The following is a 25,168-nucleotide window of genomic DNA, read 5'->3' on the forward strand; positions in this document are numbered from 1 at the left end:
TGTTTTGTATCTGTTGAGATTTGCTTTGTGGCCAAGTATGTGGTCGATTTTAGAGAAGGTTCCATGGGGTGCTGAGAAGAAGGTATATTCTGTTTTGTTTGGGTGGAATGTTGTGTAGATATCGATTAAGTCCATTTGAGCTATAACATCAGTTAAGTCCATTATGTCTCTGTAAAGTTTTAATTTGGCCAATCTGTCCAGAGGTGAAAGTGGGGTGTTGGAGTCTCCCACTCTTAATGTGTGGGGTTTTATATGTGATTTAAGGTTTAGTAATGTTTCTTTTCCATATGTGGGTGCCCTTCTGTTTGGGGCATAAATGTTCAGAATTGAGACTTCATCTTGGTGGATCTTTTCTGCCGTGAGTATGTAATGTCCTTCATCATCTCTTTTGATTGATTTTAGTTTGAAGTCTATTTTGCTGGATATTAGGATGGCTACACCAGCTTGCTTCTTAAGACCATTTGATTGGAAAGTCTTTTCCCAGCCTTTTATTCTTAGGAGGTGTCTGTCTATGAATTTGAGGTGTGTTTCTTGTGTGCAGCAGAAAGATGGGTCCTGTTTTCGTATCCATTCTGTTAGTCTGTGTCCTTTTATAGGTGAATTAAGTCCATTGATATTAAGGGATATTAATGACCAGTGATTGTTCGTTCCTGTTGTTATTTTTATTTTTTGGTGGTAGTGTGTGTGTACTTCTCTTCTTTGTGGTTTACTGCTGTGGTGTTATCTATTGCCTGTGTTTTCATGGATGTATCTGCCTTCCTTAGGTTGGAATTTTCCTTCTAGTGCTTTCAGTAGGGCTGGGTTTGTGGATAGGTATTGTTTAAATCTGGTTTTGTCTTGGAAGGTCTTGTTCACTCCATCTATGATGATTGAAAGTTTTGCTGGGTATATTAGTCTAGGCTGGCATCCATGGTCTCTTAGTGTCTGCATTATATCTGTCCAGGTCCTTCTGGCTTTCAAAGTCTCCATGGAGAATTCGGGTGTTATTCTGATGGGTTTGCCTTTATAAGTCACTTGGCCTTTTTCCTTTGCTGCCCTTAATAGTCTTTCTTTTTTCTGTACATTTAGTTGTTTAATTATTATGTGGCAAGGGGACTTTTTGGGGGGCTCTAGTCTGTTTGGTGTTCTATAGGCTTCTTGTATTTTCATAGGCATTTCTTTTTTTAAGTTGGGAAAGTTTTCTTCTATGATCTTGTTAAATATATTTTCTGTGCCTTTGAGTTGGTATTCTCCTTCCTCTATCCCTATTATTTGTAGGTTTGGTCTTTTCATGGTGTCCCAAATTTCTTGGACATTTTGGGTCATTACTTTGTTGGTTTTAGTGTTTTCGTTGACTGATGAATCTATTTCTTCAACCGTTTCCTCAACACCAGAGATCCTCTCTTCCATCTCTTGCATTCTGTTGGTTATTCTTGCCCCTGAAGTTCCTGTTTGTTTACTCAGATTTTCTATTTCCAACATTCCTTCTGCTAGTGTCTTCTTCATTTTTTCTATTTCCCTCTTCAGGTCTTGGATTGTCTCCCTTGCTTTTTCATGATTTTCATTCAGGGATTTATTGTTTTCTTCTGCTTTAATTGTCCTTTCCTCTAGTTTTTTATAGCGTTCTTCCCATTTTTTTGTTTGTCTGTTCCTCTAGTTTATTTTTGATTTCTTCTGTATAAGGCTCTAGCCTCTTCATGATGTTACTTATAAGGTTGTTTTCTTCTTCTTCCATTCTGTGATGGTCAGGTCTAGCTGTTGGAGAAGGGCTAGGTTCTGGTGGTGCTGTATTGCTCTTTATTTTGTTGTATGTACTTCTGCCTTGACGTCTGCCCATCTCCTCTTGTGTTCCTTCATGGTCTAATCAGTGTACTTGGTCCAGAGAGAGTTGACAGATTTAGGGAGCTCTCTCTGGTCCAGATGGAAGCTCTGGGACAGATGGGATCGCTGGTCCAGATGAGAGTGCTGGCTGGATAGGAGCTGGGGGCTAGACTCTGAGTCTCGGGAAGTCCCTGGGGTCTCCTTATTTAGTTCAGGTGGGAGCTCCTCTTGTCCAGATGGGAGTTCCTCTGGTCTCTGGTCCAGATGGGAGTTCCAGGGCAGGATGGAAGCTTGTTGGTGGTCTCTGATTCTCAGGAAATGGCTGGGGTCTCCAGAAGATGGGTGTGCGGACAGGGTGTGGAGACTGCAGTGTCTGCCTGCAGTCTTGGAAAAGGGGAGCCTTCCCGCTGGGCCCGCCGAATGGCAGGAAACTGGGGCCAAGTTGGTCAGGTCCTCCTGGGGTGGCCTGTGTCCAGCAGTGGGACCCAGGCGTAGTTGCCTCTCTGACTATAAACCAGGCACTCACCTCTGGTCCAGATGGGAGTTCTGGGGCCCTAAATACATTTAAAATGCCATATTCTGTAGGTCTTTGAAGTGTTTGAAGATTTTCTACCTAATTGAATTATATCTATGTATAGCTAGAAAACTAAACATGACTGTGTTTGTCTATCACAGAAGACTAATTATTAATCTGTATTTCTTAATTATCCATTACAATTTAAATGAGCTGTGCAAACATAATACCTTGAACAATAGTAGAAATATATATATATACAGTATAACAAATTAACTTTAAATTTGTATCAATAAACTAAAATCCATAGCAATGTAAAACATTTCAAAGAAGTTGTTGCTCTTTAAAATTAGATTCACTAATCTACTCTTTCATCCTACTATATCTATAACATCCTTTTTTTTTTTTTTTTTTACTTTAGAAAGAGATTGACTAAGACCAATAACAATTTGTAAACTAACAACCCATACAAAAACAAATATCCATAATCCATTTTTTGGGAATGTGGTTATAGTTTTCTGGCTACTTCCTGTTGATAGAGGGTGCTGCATTCTTATGGGGATCCTGAGAAAATTAAGAATTATAATTAAAATCATGGCTGTAGTCTGTGAGGATGAATTATCTCAGCTAGTTGCTTTGAAGCTGATTTTGGATGTTGGATGATCTAGGCCATGGTGTCATTGGTGACCTTTCAGGGGAATCTTGGCTGATCAATTCTGACGTATCTTACCCTGGAACAAATCCATAGCTTCTTGCTTTCTGTGGAAACAAAAGCAGAGCCTCCTTTCCAAAGCAACATAACCTTAAATCCACATTTTGAAGTCAATATACCTCTAAAATATACATATTGGTTTAACTGAGCGGGCTTTATAATCAAATATCTTTCTGCAGTTAAAAATCCCAAAGACAGCCGGGCGGTGGTGGCGCACACCTTTAATCCCAGCACTTGAGAGGCAGAGGCAGGCAGATCTTTGTGAGTTCGAGGCCAGCCTGGTCTACAGAGCCAGATTCAGGAAAGGGGCAAAGCTACACAGAGAAACCCTGCCTCCAAAAAAAAAAAAAAAAAAAAAAAAGAATCCCAAAGACAATATAATCCAGACTCTCTGCACAATTTCCATCTTTATGTGGCTTATTTTTATATAACTTTTGCTGTCTCTTTAAAAGATTTTATTTTTTCAAACTATTTCTTTCTGGGAAACAGTGGGTCTATGCTTTCATTTAGCAGCATATAGCCCAGAAGCCTCTTTTTTTCCCCTTGTAGCAGCAAAAGCTAAATTTGGCACAATGCAGTGCACTGTGCTGCTTGGAGACACCACTGTGTACCACGGCAGAAATCTGCCATGCTGCACTCAAACCCACAGGCCCCTGTGAACCTGCCATATTGTAGCTCATAGCTTGCCTGAAAGACACATCTAGGAAGCTGTTTTTTAGCTCTGCTTTAGAATCTTTTATTTTAAAGCTTTCTCAAGTTTTAGGTGGAAACACTTGCGCCATGTTTTGGTGCCATTTGTAGCTGAATGTTTTCCTGGTCCTGTCCAGCTACCTGCAGCCTCATGGTCTGCAGCTGCTCAGACCCAAGTAAAGAGACCCAGGCTTATATTCATTAAAACTGCCCCACCAGGCCTACCGCTGACTAGCTCTTACACTTAATTTAAACTCAGCCCATTTCTGTTCATCTACGTGTCACCACATGTTCCCTGGCTTTACCGTGTACCATTCCATGCTGATCCCTGGACGGTGGGCTGGTGTCTCCTTACTCAGCCTTCCTCTTCCCAGAATTCTCCTTGTCTGCTTATCCTGCCTGTACTTTCCTGCCTGGCTACTGGCCAATCAGTGTTTTAGTAAACCAGTGTACAAAAGCATTATCCCACAGCACTGTATTGTTATTGGGAGTGGAAGAAAGAGCCCGCTGTCTTTATCTCCTGTTTGGAAGTTGAGCAGTATGGCCTGTTTCTTTGAGGTTCTAGGGATCATTAATTGTATCCCCAGTCCCCTTAGTTCTGGGATGATAAGCAAGCACCACATCAGCTTAGCCACACTTCTTGATAGCTGCTGTTTGCAGAGGGTGCAGGTTGACTGAGAGTGTGAGCCTCTCTCTCTCTTCAGGCACTGGGATGGAAGGGATTCGGGATTTCGGGGTGTGCCTCCAGACATCTCTGAAATACTTTGTACAGAAACATGTTTCCTCAGGACCTCATTTAGACATTTGGACCTTTTCTGTAGTCTTAGTGACTCTGCTCTATTCTCTTAGATGTTTTGTTGAGAAACTGAAAAAAGACAGTACACATGGAAACACTGTTACCACTGGGAGAAGAAACAACATCCTCAGGTGGATCTTCAGGGAACCAGTATCCTCAAGGTGGGTCTTCATTGTTTATGTAGCTGACCTAAAATCTTCAGAGCAGCATAGAACTGCTGATAGAAAAGCCAGAGATCCTGACCCTGGGTGGGAGAGGAACTGATGCTGCCACTGCTGAGCAGTGCAGAGCTCAGGGTGGCAGGGAATGAGACATGGCTTCTCAACTTGACTTCTTTTTCTCCTTCGGACACTAGAACTGTTTTAAATCTTCATTTTGGTTTTGTATTGCAGGTTGTAAATCGTATTTTAGAAAGGGCTGAGAACCTGAAGTGCCAGTTCCTGCAGAGGCACACCAGGGAATATGAACAACACCTGGCAGATAAGGTCAGTGCAGAGATCACAGAGACAGGAGGGTTGTGTGTCGGCTACTCAGCCTGTGCTGGGACTGTGCTGTGTTGCACCAGCAGAGTCTGTCATTCAATGGACTGGCTCACTTGCACACATGTGTACAGACAGCCATAGAAGCCCCCAACCGCCCTCTACAAAGTGCAGTGGGATTCTGAGAATATTGAGACTTAGCTGTTTCTGAAGACAGCCATATAGCAACTGAGTAAGGGATGGTGACTGTGTTTCATGGCACCAGAGTTATGGAGGGGCATATGGACTCTATGCTGAAAGGTCAGGCTTGAAAAGAACTGCCCTTTGGTCATCTCTGTGCTGACAAGGCTTTTTCTTCTAAGATTTGAAGTATTGGTATCTTAGTTATGGTTTCTATTGCTGTGAAGAGACACCATGACCAGGGCAACTATTATAAAGGAAAACATTGGAGTGGCTTACAGTTCAGAGGTTTAGTCCATTGTCATCATGGTGGGACATGGCAGTGTTCAGGCAGACATGGTGCTAGAGAAGAAGCTGAAAGTTCTACACCTTGATCTGCAGGCAACAGGAGATGAATGGTGTCACTGGGCATAGTTTGAGCATAGGAGACCTCAAAGCCCATGCCTACAGAGACATACTTCCTCCAATAAGATCATACTTATTCCAACAAAGCCATACCTCCTAATGGTACCATTCCTTATGGGGGAACATTTTCTTTCAAACCACCATAATTATCCTGAATCCTTTTCTTTTTCTGTAGAAGAAGAAAAGAAGAGAAAGTGGTACAGAATGCTGCTTTCTGGGAAGACATAAAAACCATTCTACAGAAAACTTCAGAAGTGTTTGCCAAGGGGATCTGTCATCCAGCTGGGTCGATGGCTGGTCATGAAAAAAGTCAGAGTGAGGAGGTGGACCATGGAACAGCATGATCATCCACAAGGGCTGAAGTCTCTTGTAGGAACCGCACCTGACGAAACATGCCTGGTGTGGTCTAGAGGAAGCCTCCGATGAGTTATTCCCCAGCACATCGGCATCAGCCACTCAGCCCGGGGAAAGTGTGAAGCTGACAAGGCCAGGTTAGTCACCACAGGTTCCTGACTTGGAAAAGACTTGTGTAGAAGTGGTCCCCATTGCATCTGGGTCAGCCACACAGGAGTGAGACTGGAGCCCACTGGTCAGCTGAGGCAGTGCTGGTGGACACGTGTCTGGCCTGGAGCACTGAGCACCACAGAGAATGCGGTGTCCCCTTGTCCATGTCCTCAGGCTTTTGCTCCGTGATCCACTGATTCTGCTGTCGGGACAGAACCTCGTGTGGCAAGTGCTATATTTGTGTGTCTAGATACTCTCTCTTGTAAAAATGGCCTTTAACTTAGGTTAAGCCAGTTCAGTTCCTTCAAAACTTGTTGGAAGTCAGACACTCATCTTTTAAAATTTGCAGTTCAGAGGCTCAAGGACCTGTGCCCCGTGGTCATTCCACAAGATTTGTACAACCTGTACCTCCATTTTGCACCAAGGAACACCAAGAGAAAGGAATAGACACACATGGTATCCTGTGTGGTAGACTGATAAAGATATGAAAACTCCCTGATCTAAGACTACTTGTTCCCCCTCGGCTGCCAGTGACTCTCCAGAAACTATCCAGGGTCTGAGTCTCTATATATCACTCCACAGAATGAACAGTGGGTAGAAAGGCCTGGGCACTTGGAATTTGACGACTTCATACTTGGTTGCTTTTCAGAGATCCTTGAATTATCAGTTTGTTTCAATGTGATAGTTAGAAATATTCTTCTGGGAACTAACACCAGTATTCCCAGCCCTTTGCAAACTGAGGCTAGAGGCTCAGGAGATGTTGGAATTGTGAGGAAGGCAGAGCCACTGAAGGGAACACACTCGAACCCACCCCTCAATTCCAAACAAGTCAATGAGTGATGCAAAGCAAACCTCACCTTGATGTTAATGAGGAAGCTGGAGCAGGGAAGCTGCTTTAGGCAGCAGAGGGGTGGCGCTCTTTCCAGAACACTTCAGGAACACTGAGCAGGCCAGCTAGGCCCAGCATGTTCTAGGGGGACATCTCAGGTCCACCTTGGCATCTGTGGGTTAATATTGTACCCCAGTAAACAGAACAGCCAAGGCTGTGAACCACTGAGGTGAGGGAGAACAATGAGAGTCATTTACTTGGGGTGGGGTGGGTTCCCATTCTCTATGAGTGGGATTGAGAGCTCCAAGAGATTGTGACAAGTTGTTTTCTCTTGGCAGGTGAGAGAGGAGTACATTATAACACATGTGATTGTCCCAGAGCAGAACAGAGGGCCTGAGCGTTGTCACAGACAAAACAAGGAAGATCTTGACCTCCTCCTTAATGGCAGCTCCTCCTATCTCCTAGAAGGACACTGGCCAAGTCTGTCTCTGAGCAGACGCTCCAGATCACCTGTCTCTGAGCATTTACAGTCACTAGTGTTCTAGTGTTGAGTCAAAGGAACATTTGCTTTTCTAATTTTATCTGTTACTGAGAGTGACTCTTCAAAGTTCCAAATCCTTGTGAGTCTGCATGGTGACAAGTAGCTTGCCTGGGATGTATGTGAATTCAGTATAGAGACCATGTACTGCATACGTGAAACTATTTTAAATAACTCAAGGGAGTTCATTCTCTGTGGTTGCATTCCATTTTTATGAAGCAGCACTTGCCTTTTGCACACTCAAAGTGCTCCTGTATGCATATTTTCAGGTGTTGGCATGTGCCATGCATTGTGGGTGTCCTTGCAAGCATTATGGCCAGCAGGGAAACCATCCAGGTAAGGTAAAATGAAATTTGGGTTCAGCATGACTTCAGTTAGCCAGCACTGGGTGTAAACTTCTGCAGTCTGACATAAAGCAATTTATTTCTTACACATTTAAACATAGTCAGATTTTGTGAAAAGTTCCCATGTGACACAAAGCTTCATAGTAGCACCTCATATGTCAGATCAATTATGAGTCAAAGCTCTTCAGTTTTGTTTTTGTTAAAACAATCCAAAGGAGAAAAGCATTCTTCAGAGGAAGCTCCACTTCAAGTTTCTGTCAAGCATGAAGTAGGAGAGAATAAGCATGTGCTAAAAGTCCTTTGCCACATTATGTGTTCTTCCAGCCCCATGACATGCAGGAAAGGGCAGAGATTCTTCTGGAAGACCCATTACAACCTCTCTTTCAGTGCTGGGAATAAAGAAAACTCACTTTCAGCTATGTGTGAATGTCTTGTGTAGCTTGGGGGAGTTTGAGCATATGTTACCTGCATCTCCTTCCCCTACTCTCTTCCTATGGCCTTACTAGGGTCTCCCACAGAAAGGAAAGCTCATCATTTTGGCTAGGTTGGCTAGCCAGCAAGCTCTCAGAATCTGCCCATCTGTGGAGGGGGGCTACCTACCACCCCCATATTTCCCCAGAGTGCTCTTGAGCACTTGAAAATATTGCTCTTGAAATATTAGATAGAAGGATTTAGAGTGTGGAGATAAACAGATAGAAAATATAGGATAGCCTCGAGGGCCTGGAACCTACTCCATTGGGCCGACTGTGTCTCCCTAGGGTATTTAAAGGAATGCCAAGGGATGGAGCAAAAGACCTCCCCCCAGCACAGCCCAGTACAGAGCATCTCAGACACCTGTACTTAGGCACGTGGTCCAATGCAGACCTGCTTGGTAAAGCCACTAGGAAATCTGAAAATGGGCTCCCATAACCATCTTCCCACTCAACCTCTAAACTGGGGTTACAGGAACATGCCTAGCTAATTACACAGATGCTGGATATTCAAACTGAGCTACCTCCAATCCCTAATTTTGGATTCTTTGAAACGTATTTGTCTGTAGTCCATATTGGCCCACAACTTGAAGACCAGGCTTGCATAGACATTGTGACCTCCTCTGACATACCTTCAAAGTACTGAGATTACACAGGCACCACAATGCTTGCCTCTCATGGCTGCCATTCTAGTGCTGTGTGATGAGTTCTGCCCCTTTCCATGATTAGGACTAAAACCTTATAGAACTTGACTGCTTAGGTTTGACGTCACCAACATTTGTAGCCTTCTGAACTTTTGGTGACTTCTAACAGGAAAGGACACTGGGTAATGGGGCACACAGCTGTCTAACCAGGCCTACAAGGACCTTGGCCTGCTCAAAAGAATCTTGACATTTCTATACCAATACCACATAATACCCTTCAAGTTATATAAAGGATTTGTAGTATGGGAGATGGGGTATGAAAATCTGCCAATATCCCAAGAGCCCCCCACCAAATATTTCTAATTCCTTTACATTTACATATAGGAGCTGTTGTAGGATTTTCTCAAACAACATTGTCATATACATTTCTTACCAGACCACAATACCCCATGAACTTTATAGCTCTGGGCCCCATACCTTGTGTGGATCTCACAGTCTTCTTCCTTTAGATGTGCCTGTACGTCTCTCCCATGGCTTTCCAAATCTGCAAAACACTCCAAGGTAAGCATCGTGCCACTTACACAAGAAAACCTCCTCCAGAAGATGGGCATGTCACGGCAATATCCTGAACCACCATCCTACAACCAATAGTGCAATTACAAAGATAATTTTGGTGAAGCACTCTGAAAGTCCACTGTCATGGATTCTGAGTAAGTGTCAGCAGATCCCAGAAATTTATAACTCAGATGGTACTAAAGTCCACCATAAGCAAGGTCTAAGACTGTGAAAGTTTCCATCCATTTCTATCAGTTGCTTCCTCTGCAGATCAAGGTTGGGTACAAAAGCATGGAAATGAGGAGCTAATAGAATTAGCTCTCTGTGCTCCTCGGTCATTCTCTCTGAGCCGTTATATTTCCATATCCTAGTGATCTTCCATGGCACCTCTGTTCATCTCTCCACCCTTGATGAACTCAGCGGGTTTGACGGAATTTGCTCAGACCTCCCCAGGGACAAGGAACATGGTGTTGCTCTCCCCTGCTGCACCTGCTAGATCCCTGGGTCCAGGAGGCCCTGGATTGGCACTGTACCTGTAGTCATAGCTGTTGCCTCCATTCACTAGAGCATGGCTGGGCAAACCATCTCCACCCCTAGCATTGCCCATTACAGGAAAGAAATATCCCTCCTCAGTCTGGGAAGGATAGTTATCCATTCCTGAGACAGGTTTGTCTGTCCTCATCCGCATTGTTCCATCCCAGACTTCTTCTGTGATGCCTCCTTGGGCTTTCAAGGCTCCCAGAAGCTCCTTAGCCTAGGATTTGGCTATTAGTGCTTTTCCGTATGAACTCTGGATCCAACCAAAAATAGCCACATTTGTCTTGAAGTGAGCAATACAGACCTTTCTTCCTTTTCTCCTCTTGGTTTCTCTCTCTTCACAGACACTTTAGATGTCACTAGATTGGAGAAAGACTTTCCCAGTTTATAAAGATCCTGCCCCTCCAAAGGGCTCAGAACAATTGCTAAAGCACCAGACCAGCCTTGAGGTCCCTGCTGGATCAAACTCTTCTATAACTTTGTCAACATGGTTCTATCTGCCTTGTGAAGTGGGGTTCAAACACAGCTTCTACGCCCAGTTTGCACAATAGCATCTGCCCATCTTGTGTGGTCCTCCAGCCCCTGGCATGTACTTGGACCTCAGATGGAGATCACCAAGTGTTCCTAAAGGCTCTAATAGGCCAGTTCATCAGGGACTTATTTCCCTCATACTGTCTCACTTTATGCAGCCATTGCCTTCAAGAGGGATAGGTGGTCATGTCAGTCTGTTCTTCTGCAGTCAGACTGACCCCATGTTCCAGCATCTCACAAGCCAAGCTGTGTCAAGTCTTTTGCTGCTTGTTTAAAAGTCTGTTCTAATTCCAACTGTTCAAGGGCTAGGTATTTCCTTATGGCCCTCATTCCTTGGTCAGAGCTATTGTTAAGGTCCTTATCTGCATCGCAACATATATTCCCCTCTTTTTCTATTAGAGGCATCTTCTGTCGCTCTGACCACTCTCTCATCCTCTCACTTATCTAACTTACTTGCCCTATAGAAGGCTTACACTGAAGATGCTAACTGTATCTCCCTCTCTCCTCCTTTACACAATTTCCTATGCGGCCACCTTATCAGCCTCCGATGCATTTCTTACTACACCAAAGAGTGGACAGGCAACTTATGCCACGGCTTGCATACAAACTCTACGTTAGTGCACAAATCTCAAAGACTCCAAAACGTCTAAGTCCTTAACCTTTTCTGGGCATCTCCATATACAGGTGGTGGACTCTGCTTGTCAAGCAGTCATGCCACCTTGTAGCACATAGATGAAGACTGCCATCCTGTGAGTCTCCTGCAGATACTCCTAATGACAGCTCAGCCTCAGTTGCATGTGTCACTACACATATCCAGAAACATGCAACTGCTGCCATAGCAATAAGGAACACTTAGAAGCATCATACTGGAAAGGTCACATTGGAATTACCTCCTCAGCATCATTTGTTTCCTTGCTACCCAGAGCCAGTGCAGGGTAATAGGCCAGTGGAAAATCATCTTGCTCCTGGCCTGTATCCAAACCCAGGACTGGAATTCTGCCCCACCTCCAATGACTCAGGCTTAATGGTCAAGCATTACTAGGGGACATGCTGTGCTTTTCCACTAACTCACTGCATATGCCCCAAGGACCTAAAAGCCCATGCCTTCTGTCATTCTGTGTTTCTCCCCAATAAATCTCTTGTGCAAAGTTTGTTGCATGCTATGACTTTGTGGTATCCCTTGGCTCCTAATTGCAAAGATACCCTTACTATGGACAATCCTTATAGCCAGTACCAGGCATTCACTCCTCCCAAACTTGTCTTTGGTTCTGTTGAGTACTTGTTTGTGTGCCAATTATATTGTATGACAGACTTTTCCTGGGGAGATGCCACACGTCTACTCAACTCAAATAGACCAATGTACAGACACCACCAGTGTCTGACCTTGTGAACCAATGGGTTTTATTGGGTCACTTACAGGAATATGGATTGTTGGTTACTTACAGGAGCAGAAACGACAAAATCAGCTGCATCACCAAGGTCCACCCAGTGTGGATGACAGACACCTCACAAAAGCTGAAAATTGAGCACAGACTATAGGCAGCTCAACAGGTTGGAGAGTATCCTTAACCATTGGCTCAGTTGGTCTAATTTTCTATCTTTCAGGCAGCTCTGCTGTTCTCTGCTTCTTGTCAGGCTGCTTAGCTACTCAGCCTTTTCCAGGCAGCTGGTCTGGTCTCAGTCTTCCTTGCAGCTTGCCTTCTCTGAGTCTTTATTTATTTATTTATTCTCAGAGGTCTTTATTGTTTACTACTGGGAGGGAGGGAGCTGTGAACATGGTCGGTTTCAGGAATTTCCTGAACCTATTTTGAATCTTTGCTATATTTTCAAAGAGCTTCCCTATAGCATGATATATTCCAATCTTGGAGGAAATTGAAACACAACAGTTTCTTACTTCAAATCTGCTAGCACTTACCACTTAGTGAGTTTGCTTTCACTTCACAAAGAAAATTCAAACTTGATGAACAAAGATGCAAAAATTTCTCATGAAATCTTTGCAAATGGAATGCAAGAAAACACCAAAACATTCCAGAGATACAGTGATGGGTCAATATATGCAAATCAATGAATCTAACATGTAAACTAATGGACTCAAGGGGAGAAATCACACGATCATTGAAGTTTATACACCAAATTCTTGTTAAATTCTATTTAATTGAATTATTTCATCATTTTTTTTCATTTTTTCAGACAATATGTCCTAATTATGTTTTTCTCTCCCTCTACTACTGCCAGTATCTCTCCACCTCCCTCCCATCTGGATCCACCCCCATTCTTTCTCTCATTAGAAAACACATGCATTGAAGGAATAATAAAATATGATGAGATAAAATGAAAACAAACACATCAGAATAGGTCAAAACAAACATGAAGAAAAGAGCCCAAGGAAAGACATAAGAAACAGAGACAGATGCAGAGACCCACTTGTTTGCACACTTAGGAATCCCAGAAAAATCACAAAACCTGAAGCCATAATATACCCACAAAGGACATGTAGGTTTAAAACAAGACAGAGAGAGAGAGAGAGAGAGACAGAGAGAGAGAGAGAGAGAGAGAGAGAGAGAGAGAGAGAGAGACAGAGACAGAGAGAGAGAGAGAGAGAGAGACAGAGAGAGATAGAGAGAGACAGAGAGAGACAGAGAGAGACAGAGAGACAGAGAGACAGAGAGAAATTTAAATTAGAAAATAAAGTTAAAAGGAAAACAGAAAGACCTCTGACACAACAGTATGAGACAAGGAACCTCTAAAGATGACACTGAGTTTGTTTTCTGTTGGACATCTACTGCTGCGAATGTGGCCTACCTTCAAGAGTAGTTTGTTTCCTGTCTGAAACTTGCTTGGAGAGAACTAAATTTTCATTTGCAAGTGGCTATCCATTGGAGACAGCCTCTGGTTAGAGATGGGGGCTGGTGTCCACTTCTTTCAGCTCTAGGACCCCATCTATGGCCTGTGCAGTCCCCATGGATGTTACTTCAGTCTGTTTGAGTAAATATGTGTGTTGACCATGTTGGTCTAGAGTGCCTAGTTTCCTTGACGTCCTCCATCACCTCTGGCTCTTACACTTTCTGCCTCCTCTTCCTCCTCAGGGTTCCCCGAGCCCCAAGGGTAGGGATTTGATGGAGCTAACCAGTTCAGGGCTGAGAGTTCCAAGGTCTCTCACTCTCTACATATTGTCTGGCCATGGGTCTCTGTATTTGTTCTCATCTACTGCATAAGGAATCTTCTCTAATGATGCCTGAGCAAAGAACTGGTCTGTGAGTATAGCAGGATGTCATTAGGAGTCATTTTAGTGCCATGTTCCTTAAGTAGAGAAGCAGTATTTGCTTTACACTGTGCTATTGGTTACAAAAAAAAAAAAAAGTCTCAGGTTGTGGTCACCCAAGCAGTATTGGGCATGGGTTCTATCTTGTGGAGTGGGCCTTAAGTCAAATCAGACATTGCTTGATGCCTCCCACAAGCTTTATGTTAGCATTGCACTAGCATATCTTGCAGGCTGGAAACTGCTGTGGACTGAAGGGTTTGTAGCTGGATTGGTGTTTATGTGTCTCCTTTGTTAGTATGCAGAGGATCTTCCTGCATCAAAAACACTACCCAGCAGGAGTGAAAGCTCTTGGTAGATATCAGCTTTGACCTTGACTTCTCAGTGTTCAGTGAGTTGTGTAGGTGTTATCTTCAGCAATAAGGCCTGGCTGTCAGTTTGTGGAGAGCCACTTATAGTCCTGGCAATAGCCTGGGTGGTTTGAGGGTTCCCATGGAATCCCTTTGGCCAACAACCTAATTAGATGTAACCCATTCCTGGTATTAGATGTTTCATTTGGGTATAAAAGATGGCCAATTTGGGCTCTGTCTCCCCCATTACTTGCTCTCCATTATGTGCCCTAGGGTTTCTATTGCTGTGGAGAGATACCATGACAATGGCAACTATTATAAAGGAAAACATTTAATTGGGGCTTGCTTACTGGTTCAAAGGTTTAGTCTATTATTGTCATGGCAGGAAGCATGATGGCACACTGGCAGACATTGTGTTGGAGAAGGAGCCTAGAGTTCTACCCCTGGATTGGCAGGCAGTAAGAAGAGAGAGGGTGAGCCTCTGGGCCTGTTTTGAGCTTTTGAAACCTCAAAGCCAACCCCTAATGGCACACTACCTCCAACAAGGCCAACAAAAGGCTCTTTTCCCCCCAAATAAGGTAGACCCACTGGAAACCTACATCTAAAGCTGACTGTAGAGCTCTACTGTCTTAGTTAGGGCTAACTATTGCTGTAAGGAGACACCATGGCCACAGCAACTCTTGCAAAGAAAACATTTAATTGAGGGAGCTCACTTACAGTTTCAGAGGTTCAGTCCATCATGGCAGGGAGCATGGCAGCATGCAGGCAGGCATGGTCCTAGAGAAAGAGATGAGTGTTCTACATCTTGCAGGCGACAGGAAGTCGCCTGAATCACTGAGCAGTATTCTGAGCATAAGAAACCTTCAAGCCCACCCCTACAGTGACACACTTCCTCTAACAAGGCCATATCCACTCCAACAGGCAGGATGGGAAGAACATTACATGATGTTGTAATAGAGCTGGCTAGTTCGTATAAACAGAGAGCAGAGACTTCTAGGGCTGGGAGCTGGGGAGAAGGGGAATAATGTTTCATGGTCACAATTTCAGCTGACGAGGATGAGCTGCACTGACTAAACATTACAGTTGTATTCATGTTTTTAATGTATTTTGTTTTGTATGTGTATACAGTCTAGGTAGATTCATGTAAGTGTGCACATCCATGTAAAGGCCTATGGTCAACCTTGAGTACCCTTCCTCAGGAGCCACCGAGCTTGCTTCTGGAGACAAATGTCTCTCATTGAAACCTAAGTCTAACCACTGGCACAGGCAGGGAAACTCCCTCAAATGACACCTCCGCCTCCAGAGTCCTGGAAGTGACAGAGCCTCTCCAGCTGGTGCTGAGGGCAGGTCGGCTTCTGCTCAGACCAGATCCCTCACACTGTGTGCAACTAAGCAGTGACCTGAGGACTGTGGCCCCTGTGATCACGGGGGGACCCATTAGGGGCAGGCGTGCCCCCTGCCTTCCTCACTGCCCAAGCTCCACAGACAGAAGACAAATCCCAGTCCGGACAGACAGACAGACGAGACCCCAGAAGGCAGAGCGGCAGCGCTGAGAACTATGGGAGGTGGAAGAGATCAAGGTCACGGAGAAAAGGGTGACCCAGGGCTGCCAAAACGAGAACATAGTGCCTTGCCATTCCGGGATGAGGGGCCAGCGCTCATGTGGGCACCAGGACGCCGCCCACCCATCGCAGGACACAACCAACCACCAGAACATCAACCTGGGATATAGGAAGATGCCCCGAGATCAAGTAGGAACTCCAGGTCCTGTCATTGCTAGTATTCAGGTGGAGTGACTCACTGGGAAGACAGGAGTGGAGGCACCAGGAGAGCATGACTGGTCAGCCTGGCTTTGGTCCCACCGCGCCCTCTGTAGCCCAAGACGAGTAGTGCAGGTGTGCTTGGTAGCCTCCCTCCTGGGGTACTCCAATTCCTCAGGACAGGAACACAAGTTCAATCCTCCCACCCCGCCACAGATGCCTGTGTGTTCTTTACAGTGTAGGCAAATGTAGACATTTGTCTATACTGTTTACTTTCACACATGTATGTAATCATTTTGTACAAAGGCAAACACTACATTTACATTGCCCCCAAATGTACATATATACATAATATTACATACATATATACTATACACAACACACACGTAACACAAATTTTAAAAGGTATTAATAAAAAAAAAACCTCGGAGCCAGATATTGGGGTGAATTCTGAGAGATCAGAGAGACAGAACAAGCCACAGCCAACCTCACCTCACCACTCCTCAGCGGATCTTGTTTCCTTAGACTGGGAGCCTCTCAGTCCTCAACCCAAAGGGATCTCAGCTGAACTGCTGCTCAAAAGCCTAAAAACTTTAAAAAGCCTCTAGTTCTTGGTCCTCATGCCTTATGTACCTTTCTGCTTCCTGCCATCACTCTCTGGGGTTAAAGACATGTGTCTTTCCCAAGCAAGACACTAGATCTCAAGTCCTGGGATTAAGGTGTGTGCCACCATGCTTGGCTCTGTTTCCAATGTCGCCTTGAACTCACAGAGATCTGAGTGGATCTGTGCTTCTGGAATGCTAGGATTGAGGGTGTGTGCCACCACTGTTTGGCCTCTATGTCTAATCTAGTGGCTGTTTGTTCTCTGGCCCCAGATAAGTTTAATTAGGGTTCACAATATACTGGAGGACACAATATATCATCATCATCTATATCTATCTATCTATCTATCTATCTATCTATCTATCTATCTATCTATATTATATACATATATCTTTATATCCATGCTAGTTTTAAAAGCATCAGAGTATTTCACTGATAATGAATATGAGTCAAATGAACTGTAGTTCATTTAACCTGTCCAGTATTTACAGAAATTTTCCTGTTTGCAAGGTGGGCTTTTTTGGGGGGATGTTGATTGTATTTTTGATCTTCTGTAACAGAAAAGTGTGCAATGAACATCCTTGCAAATGTATACAGGGAAGAACAAAACACGTGCTAATGTTTTTAACAATTGCCAAAAGCTATGTCAGCCCACCCATCCACTGACAGCCAGTTTTACTGGCATCACACAGCAGGTGCCATGACACCTTTGCACAGCATGGTTTTACGTTCAGTACACACCAGAGAGAACAGAGAAAAGAGGAGCCCAAATGGAAGACTCCCACAGCACTCAGGCAGAGGCTCCTGTGTCTGCTACAGAATCTCTGATTCACCTACAAGAGGAACTGAAGGCTGGGACACTGAGGTCAGAGCAGTGGACTAAGTCCCTGAGAAGACTGCAGGAACTCATGGTGGCCACTAATAAAAACGTTTACCTTAGTTTGTAACTCTGGAGGCACCTTTCATCCGCTCATGGTAATACTCACAGCAACTTAGATCTGTGTAAGCTGACTGAAAGGGCAATTATTTTAAAAAAATGAATGACAGTGAATTCATTCAGTGAATGAATGGACAGATGACCGCTAGTTAAAATTTCTGGCTGATGGTCATATTTTAGCCACTTGTATAACCATGTATATTTATGATCATGAAAAGTCTCCCATAATGTAAAAAGGTCATTAGAAAATTGCTAATTGGACATAGAAGCCGTATGTTACCAGACAAAGTCTGTTTACCTTTGAAGAGATTGTAAGCAAGAATTAAGCATATTCTAAGTTGACATTAACAGAATAACTAGTCCTTTGGAAATTATAGAAAACTGTTGGCGTGTTGCCCTAAGAACAAATGGTACAGATGTTGACAGGCAGGAAAATATCTAAATGTGGCCTAAATATCTCAGGAACTACAAAAGCCAAATTGATCTTTTACTTTAAATCTGAAGCACCAAGTAACTCACTATAAATTGACCTAAGATGAACAGAAATGCAACAACTGGTAATAAAATACTTGCAAGTGGAATTCAATAAAACAGCAAAGAGTAATTCTCTGTGATGAACATGGCTTCATCCCAAAAGTGCAGGAATGGTTCAACATATGAAAGTCAATAATGCACCACATAAGAGGACTCAAAGACAGAAATCAGTAACAAGTTAAGGATGGCCAGTTTCTCCACTCTCATTCAATATTCTTCCTGAAGTCTTAACTAGAGCAATAGGACAAGTAAAAGAAGTGAAAGAAGACAGAAACCCGAGTGTCTGTATTTGCAAAGGATGTGAGTCTCTATGACATCTAAAGATTCCTCCAGAAAACTCTCAAGTATCAACACTCAGCACAGCTGCAGAACACAGAACTAACATAGAAAGTGGACACAGAGGGTGCAGGGAAGGGAAGGGAGCAGAGGACCTGCAAACTTCTATGTGGAAGCATCAAATTGCTATGAAAATGATCTTCCCACAGGCTGGGTTGGGTCAGCAATGCTCCCTCAAGTCCATGTGCTTCTGCTTAAGCCCCAGCTGAGGTCTATGCCTAGAGGCTGGAAACTTTAAGAGTGGTCCTAGGCTTCTGCGCATTGGGAGCTTGTCCTTGGAAGGGACCCAGCTCTCTCTCTCTCTCTCTCTCTCTCTCTCTCTCTCTCTCTATATATATATATATATATATATATATATATATATATATATATATATATATATAAAGATCTCTTGTACTTTCTCTGTATACAAGGATGGCTCTGCACTTCTGATTCTCCTGCCTCCTCCTGCCTCCACCTACCAAACACTGGGATTTTGGAGCACATATCATCACACTAAGTACTTTAAGTTGCTAGAAACCAACCAAGGGCTTTGTACACACTAAGCAAGCACACCACCAACTGAACCACACACCCTAGCGCCTCTGAGTGTCCCTTGCGTTTGACAACCTTCCCTCACCACAGGACAATAATGCACAGGACCAAGTGCCTGTGAGGCAAAGCAAAACTTTACAGTTCTAAGTTAGGTATCTCAGGTGTTTTTCATGACAGACAGCTGACTGTCACACCACACTAAGTTGGGTCTTACTATACCACCCACCCTAATCTGGGCAGCTGTGCATTCTCCTGATATCCACAGGAAATAGAGATTATCCTGACTTACAGAATCATCACATAAAGGAGGATGTGCTGTCACATGCTGTAGATGTATCCGGCTTGTTAAATAAGAAACACAGAACCGATTGCAGAGTTAAAAACCACGAGGTCAGAGCAAAAGCGGAAAACCTTACCCTTCACTGCTTCTGCGGTTCTTCCTCTCCTACTTCTGTGCGTCCTGTCTATTTAAAGACTTTCTGTTCTGTTTTCTCATTGGTTGTAAACCCAGCCACATGACCTCCTTGTCACTGCCTGTTTGTACAGACCTCCAGGTCGTCTATGGTTGGTATTGATATTAAAGGCGTGTGTCTGCCCTGCTGGCTGTGTCCTTGAACACACAGAGATCCGCCTAGCTCTGCCTCCCAAGTTCTGGGATTAAAGGCATGCCCCACTACTGCTCGGCTTCTACTCTGGCTTGCTCTGACCTCAAGGCAACTTTATTGACATACAAATAAAATCACATTTCAATACAAATAAAATATCACTATATTTCCCCTTTTCTATTTTAATAAAAAGAAAAAAGGAAAAAGTTATAACTAATATAAGAAAAACTATATACAAAAGTACAATAACTATATATATACCATATATACAAACAATAAATACCTAAACAATGTCTAGTCCATTTGTATTTGACAAATTCAGAGAAAATAATTCCATTATCTATCCTATTTTCATAAGTCCAGAATATACCTGATTCACTTTTTATCCTAACTTATATAGCTAACAGAACTGTCTTATAACGTCTTTCAAATTTATACACTTACAGCTCTTAGTGAGTTTTTCTGAAATCCTTAACAAAGATAATTATAGCTATAACTAACTGATCTTCAACTCCCTCAGAGACCCAAGAAGGAAATAATACTACCTAATAAAAAATAAAAACAAGAAGTGCAGGCAAACAGCTTCCAAAAAAAAAAAATGTGAGTTGACAGAAACAACCACCTACCTGGACAGTCACCTGAGGTTTCTCCACAGTGTTGGGGCATCATCTTCAGCCTACAGGCTTAGCGTATCTGACAGACTCTTTTGTGAACTAGGATGTATACAAGGTCAACAGTTTGACCTCACATTTGGTGAGAGCAGTCCATGTACCAGAAACACCTGAATTCCATTAGTGTCATGTCCTGATTCAGGATTTTAAATTCTGGAAATTATTGATGTCTTTTCAATTCAGCTGTCCATTTTTCTTGGCTGTGTATATGTGGCTTCATCTTGGCATCCTGTTCTTCTCCACATCTCTCTATTAAATTCCAGTCTACTATTGAGAGAGGTGAGCTTAGTTATTCTTCAAGAATAACTGTTTCATCTGCTGTTCCATTGCATATCAGAAGCCATTGGCCCACTCCCTGTTCAGCTGCCTTCGAAGAAAAGGGCACGGTACCTTTTACAGATTGCAAAGGTCACTCACTTCAGGGATGGTGCCATATTGTCCTGGCTTCAGAAGATGCCTTTTGTTAAAGCCATAACCACACTTGTTGTGGCAAGAATTGATAGTCCTTGGTTTCACGTCCTGTCTGTCCTGTTTGTCAGCAGTTGATTTGAGGATACTTTGTTGTCCAGTGGCTGACTTTTGCCACAATGAAAGTTAGTTCCATATGCAGTTTCTTCAATGCCCATATTTTCTCTGAAGTAGATTGGTACTGCCAGGAGCCGTCATGTCTCATAGTCATAGCAAAAAAGAAAAATTCTTAAGTTATTAAAACATTTTAAATGCCATATTCTGTAGATCTCTGAAGGGTTTGAAGATGACCTGTCTATCTAAAATATGTCTGTTTGATCTTGAAAACACACCTAATATGACTACAAGTTCAATTGTAATGTCTAACCACTAATTTTCATTTCTATATATCCTAATAGTTGGTAATACTAACATTCAAGGATTAGCAAATTGCATTACATTGTTAAATGAATGGTATAAATACAATATCTCGAACAAGATTAGAAATACGTATATGGTATATTCTAACAATCTCAATCTCAATAATAATAATTTGTATACAATATAAAACAATCCAATTGAATGTAAAGTATTTAAAACTAGTAATTGTCTTTTTCTTTTTTCTTCTTCTTCTTTTTTTTTTTAACAAGCACCTTTTGCCTAGCCCTTTTCCTTACCCTTAACAACAACTTGTAACCAACCCTCCTAAACAATGAAAACTATCCCAGACCCAATACCCATAAAAAGACCAAAAAACCACCCACCCCACACCACCCATTTGGGAATGTGGGCGTTGAATTCTTAAAATTGCTTCCTGCTGGGTATGGGCAAAGTTATCTTTATTCTGAAAAGAAAAATTTTGGGTTAACTGACAAATTCTAGGAAAGATAACTATATTCTTTGTCATCCATAATGCCAAAGTTCAGGGTTTATCTCAAGTCCTTATTCAAGCAGTCTTTGAAACTGGATCATCTCAGCTAGCCATCTCAGAATTGCTCTAAGTACTTTGTAGTCCAAAGCTGATCTGTAGATGATGTTTGTCAGCTTAGTGATATTATTTTCCACGTGGAATTGTCGTTGTGGGGCCCCATCTTCTTCCTGGAGATTTCATTTGATGTTAGGCCTGGCCGTGATTTCCTGCAGAAAACTGAGGAGAGACTCGAACACGAAGACATGTATAGGAAGCTAATCGAAGCCTTTTCTCTAAATTAATTAGTACTCATATGACCATTATTATCTTAACAAAGTTTAATATATATATATATATATATATATCTTGTGAATTTTGATATAAAATTCATACTTTAAGAAAAGTTTAAAGAATCAGAATAGAGTCAAAGAATTGAGATTAGTAATAGAATAGTCCCTTAATTAATTTGGTTTTTCTCCTGTCCCATGTCAGAAGATGGCTCTTTCTTCTGGTATGATATAGAGACTTTTCATTTTCCTTTTAACAACATGCTTGAGTTTAAAGGAGGAGAGAGCCATTCTCCAACTCCAAAATCAGCTTGAAGCTTTAATTGAACTGGGACTACAAGAAGACTAAGAGTATTAATTTTTTAGAGAAGAGCAGAAACAAACATTTAGAAAGATTTATGAAATTTTGTAGATGATATACCAATAGGCCATTTTACTCTTTTTCCTGGGACAGATGATTTGTCCTTTTTCTTCAGTTGTCTCATTTGTCCAGTGTTCTTCAGATTCCTTAGCCTTCATTCTCCTAAAATACAAAAACAAAAACCCTTCCCCAAGACTAATTTTGGCGAGGTCCCCTTATGGCAAGTTACATCTAATTAAATGAAAAGGCATGTATTAATGTTATAAGTGAGTTTAAACTGGATGGTCATGTTGGTTGATGAACTATCACCTCCTCTAATTAAGAGGTCTCTCTTGTTCAAATTGAACCTTTATCAGTTTTGATGGTACCCACAGCTTATCTTCTCCTGCAGAAACAAAAGCAAAACCTCGTCCCCAACGTAACACATGCCCTGGTTTCCATTCTGAGGTCAGCACATCCTTGAAGTATATAGGCTGATTTAATTCTGTTGTTTTTTCTATTAACCAATGTCTCTCTGCAGCTGTTGTTCCTTTTTCATTAGCATTGAGAAAATTCAGAGTTAATAGAGCATTGTGCAGTCTGTTTCTGGGGGTTTTTGTTACCCCTTTCTGTTTATTTATCATGTCCTTTAGAGTTCTGTTGGATCTTTCTATAACTGCTTGGCCTGTAGGATTATGTGGTATACCTGTAATATGCTTTATATTATAATAAGCAAAAACTGTTTCATTTTAATAGAGACATATGTTGGAGCATTGTCAGTTTTAATTTGTGCAGGTATACCCATGATGGCCATAACTTCTAGCAAATGAGTGATTACAGAATCAGCTTTTTCAGAACTCAAAGCAGTTGCCCATTGAAATCCTGAATAAGTATCGATAGTATGGTGTACATATTTCAATTTTCCAAATTCTGCAAAGTGAAACACATCCATCTGCCAGATTTCATTCCTCTGAGTACCCTTTGGGTTACATCCTGCTGGTAATGGTGTCTGATTGTAGAAGGAACAAGTAGGACATTTCTTTACAATTTCCTTGGCTTGTTGCCAGGTTATGGAAAAATCCTTTTTTAAACCTTTACTATTGACATGATGTTTCTTATGAAATTCTGAGGCCTCCAGCACATTTCCTATCACTAATTTATCAATCTCATCATTACCTTGTGCTAGAGGGCCTGGCAGACCAGTATGGGATCGGATGTGAGTTATATATAAAGGATGACTACTTTCCCTGATTGTATCTTGTAATTGAATAAATAGTGAAGTTAAATCTAAAGCATCAGGGATAAATTCTGCAGTCTCAATATGTAATACCACTCTTTCAGCATACTGAGAGTCAGTAACTATATTGAGAGGTTCTGAAAAATCCATTAATACCAACAGAATAGCATACAATTCTGATTTTTGAACTGAATTATAAGGACTTTGAACCACTTTACTTAAATTTTCTGATTTGTAACATTGACTTTCCTTGTTTGTTGGCATTTGTATAAAATGTCCGAACTCCAGATATGGGTTTTTCACGTACAATTCGAGGCAAGATCCAATCAGCTCTCTTTATAAGATCAATTCTATTGCTTTTAGGATATTTGCTGTTAATTTCTCCCAAAAAATTACTGCAAGCTCTTTGCCAAGGTTTACTTTCTGTCCATAATTTTTCAATGTCCTCTTTAGTTAAATGTACAACAATTTCTGCTGGGTCTATTCCTGCTAATTGACGAAGTCTCAATTTTCCTTTCAAAATGAAGTCAGAGATTTTTTCCACATAAGTTTTTAATTTTTTATTTGGTTTATTTGGTAAATATATCTGTTCCAATATAATATCTTCTCTCTGCATTAATATTCCTGTAGGAGAATGCTTAGAAGGTAAAATAACCAAAATGCAATCCAGCTTTGGATCAATATGATCTACATGTCCTTCATGTACTTTTTTTTCTACCAAGGCCAATTCTTTCTCAGCTTCAGGTGATAATTCTCTTGGACTATTTAAGTCCTTGTCACCTTCTAAAGTTTGAACAAATTATTCAGTTCATCATTTTTTACCCCAACAATAGTTTGTAGATGAGAAATGTCCCCAAATAATCTTTGAAAGTCATTAAGAGTCTGTAGGCGATCTCTCCTAATTTGTACCTTTTGAGGTCTAATTTTTTGTAGCTCTATTTTATATCCTAAATAATTAATAGAATCTCCTCTTTGTATCTTTTCAGGAGCAATTTGTAATCCCCAGCCAGGCAATATTTTCTTTACTTCTTCAAACATTCTTTCTAAAGTATCTGCATTTGAGTCAGCTAGTAAAATATCATCCATATAATGATAAATTATAGATTTAGGAAATTTTTTACGTATCAATTCCAAGGGCTGTTGTACAAAATATTGGCACAGGGTTGGACTATTCAACATTCCCTGTTGGAGGACTCTCCATTGAAATCTTCTAACCGGTTGAGAATTATTGTAAGTAGGCACCATGAAAGCAAATCTTTCTCTGTCTTTTTCTTGTAGGGGTATTGAAAAGAAACAGTCTTTTAAATGGATAACTATGAGAGGCCATCCTTTAGGTAACAGAGTAGGCAAAGGAATTCCAGATTGTAGAGAGCCCATTGGCTGAATTACTTTGTTAATTGCTCTGAGGTCTGTTACCATTCTCCATTTCCTAGATTTCTTTTTAATAATAAATACAGGAGAATTCCATGGGCTAGTAGATTCTTCAATATGCCGAGCATTTAACTGTTCTTCTACCAGCTCTTCTAAAGCCTGGAGTTTCTCTGTTGTTAAAGGCCATTGATGAACCCATACAGGCTTGTCTGTTAACCATTTTAAAGGTAGAGCTGTTGGTGCCTTTGGAAGATCATCAGTCTTTCTGCCCTGTTCTTGTATAATATGGATGGCTGGTGACCACTCATTAGAATAATACCTTCTAATATTTCTCTCAGAAACATGTGCTAGTTTATTATTTATTTCTGAGGTTGGAGGGATGTTAATCTGAGTATTCCATTGTTGTAACAGGTCTCGACCCCACAGGTTCATGGCTATGTTAGCCACATATGGTTTTAA

This window comes from Onychomys torridus, chromosome 3 (genome assembly GCF_903995425.1).
Source record: "Onychomys torridus chromosome 3, mOncTor1.1, whole genome shotgun sequence".
Lineage (NCBI taxonomy): Eukaryota > Metazoa > Chordata > Mammalia > Rodentia > Cricetidae > Onychomys > Onychomys torridus.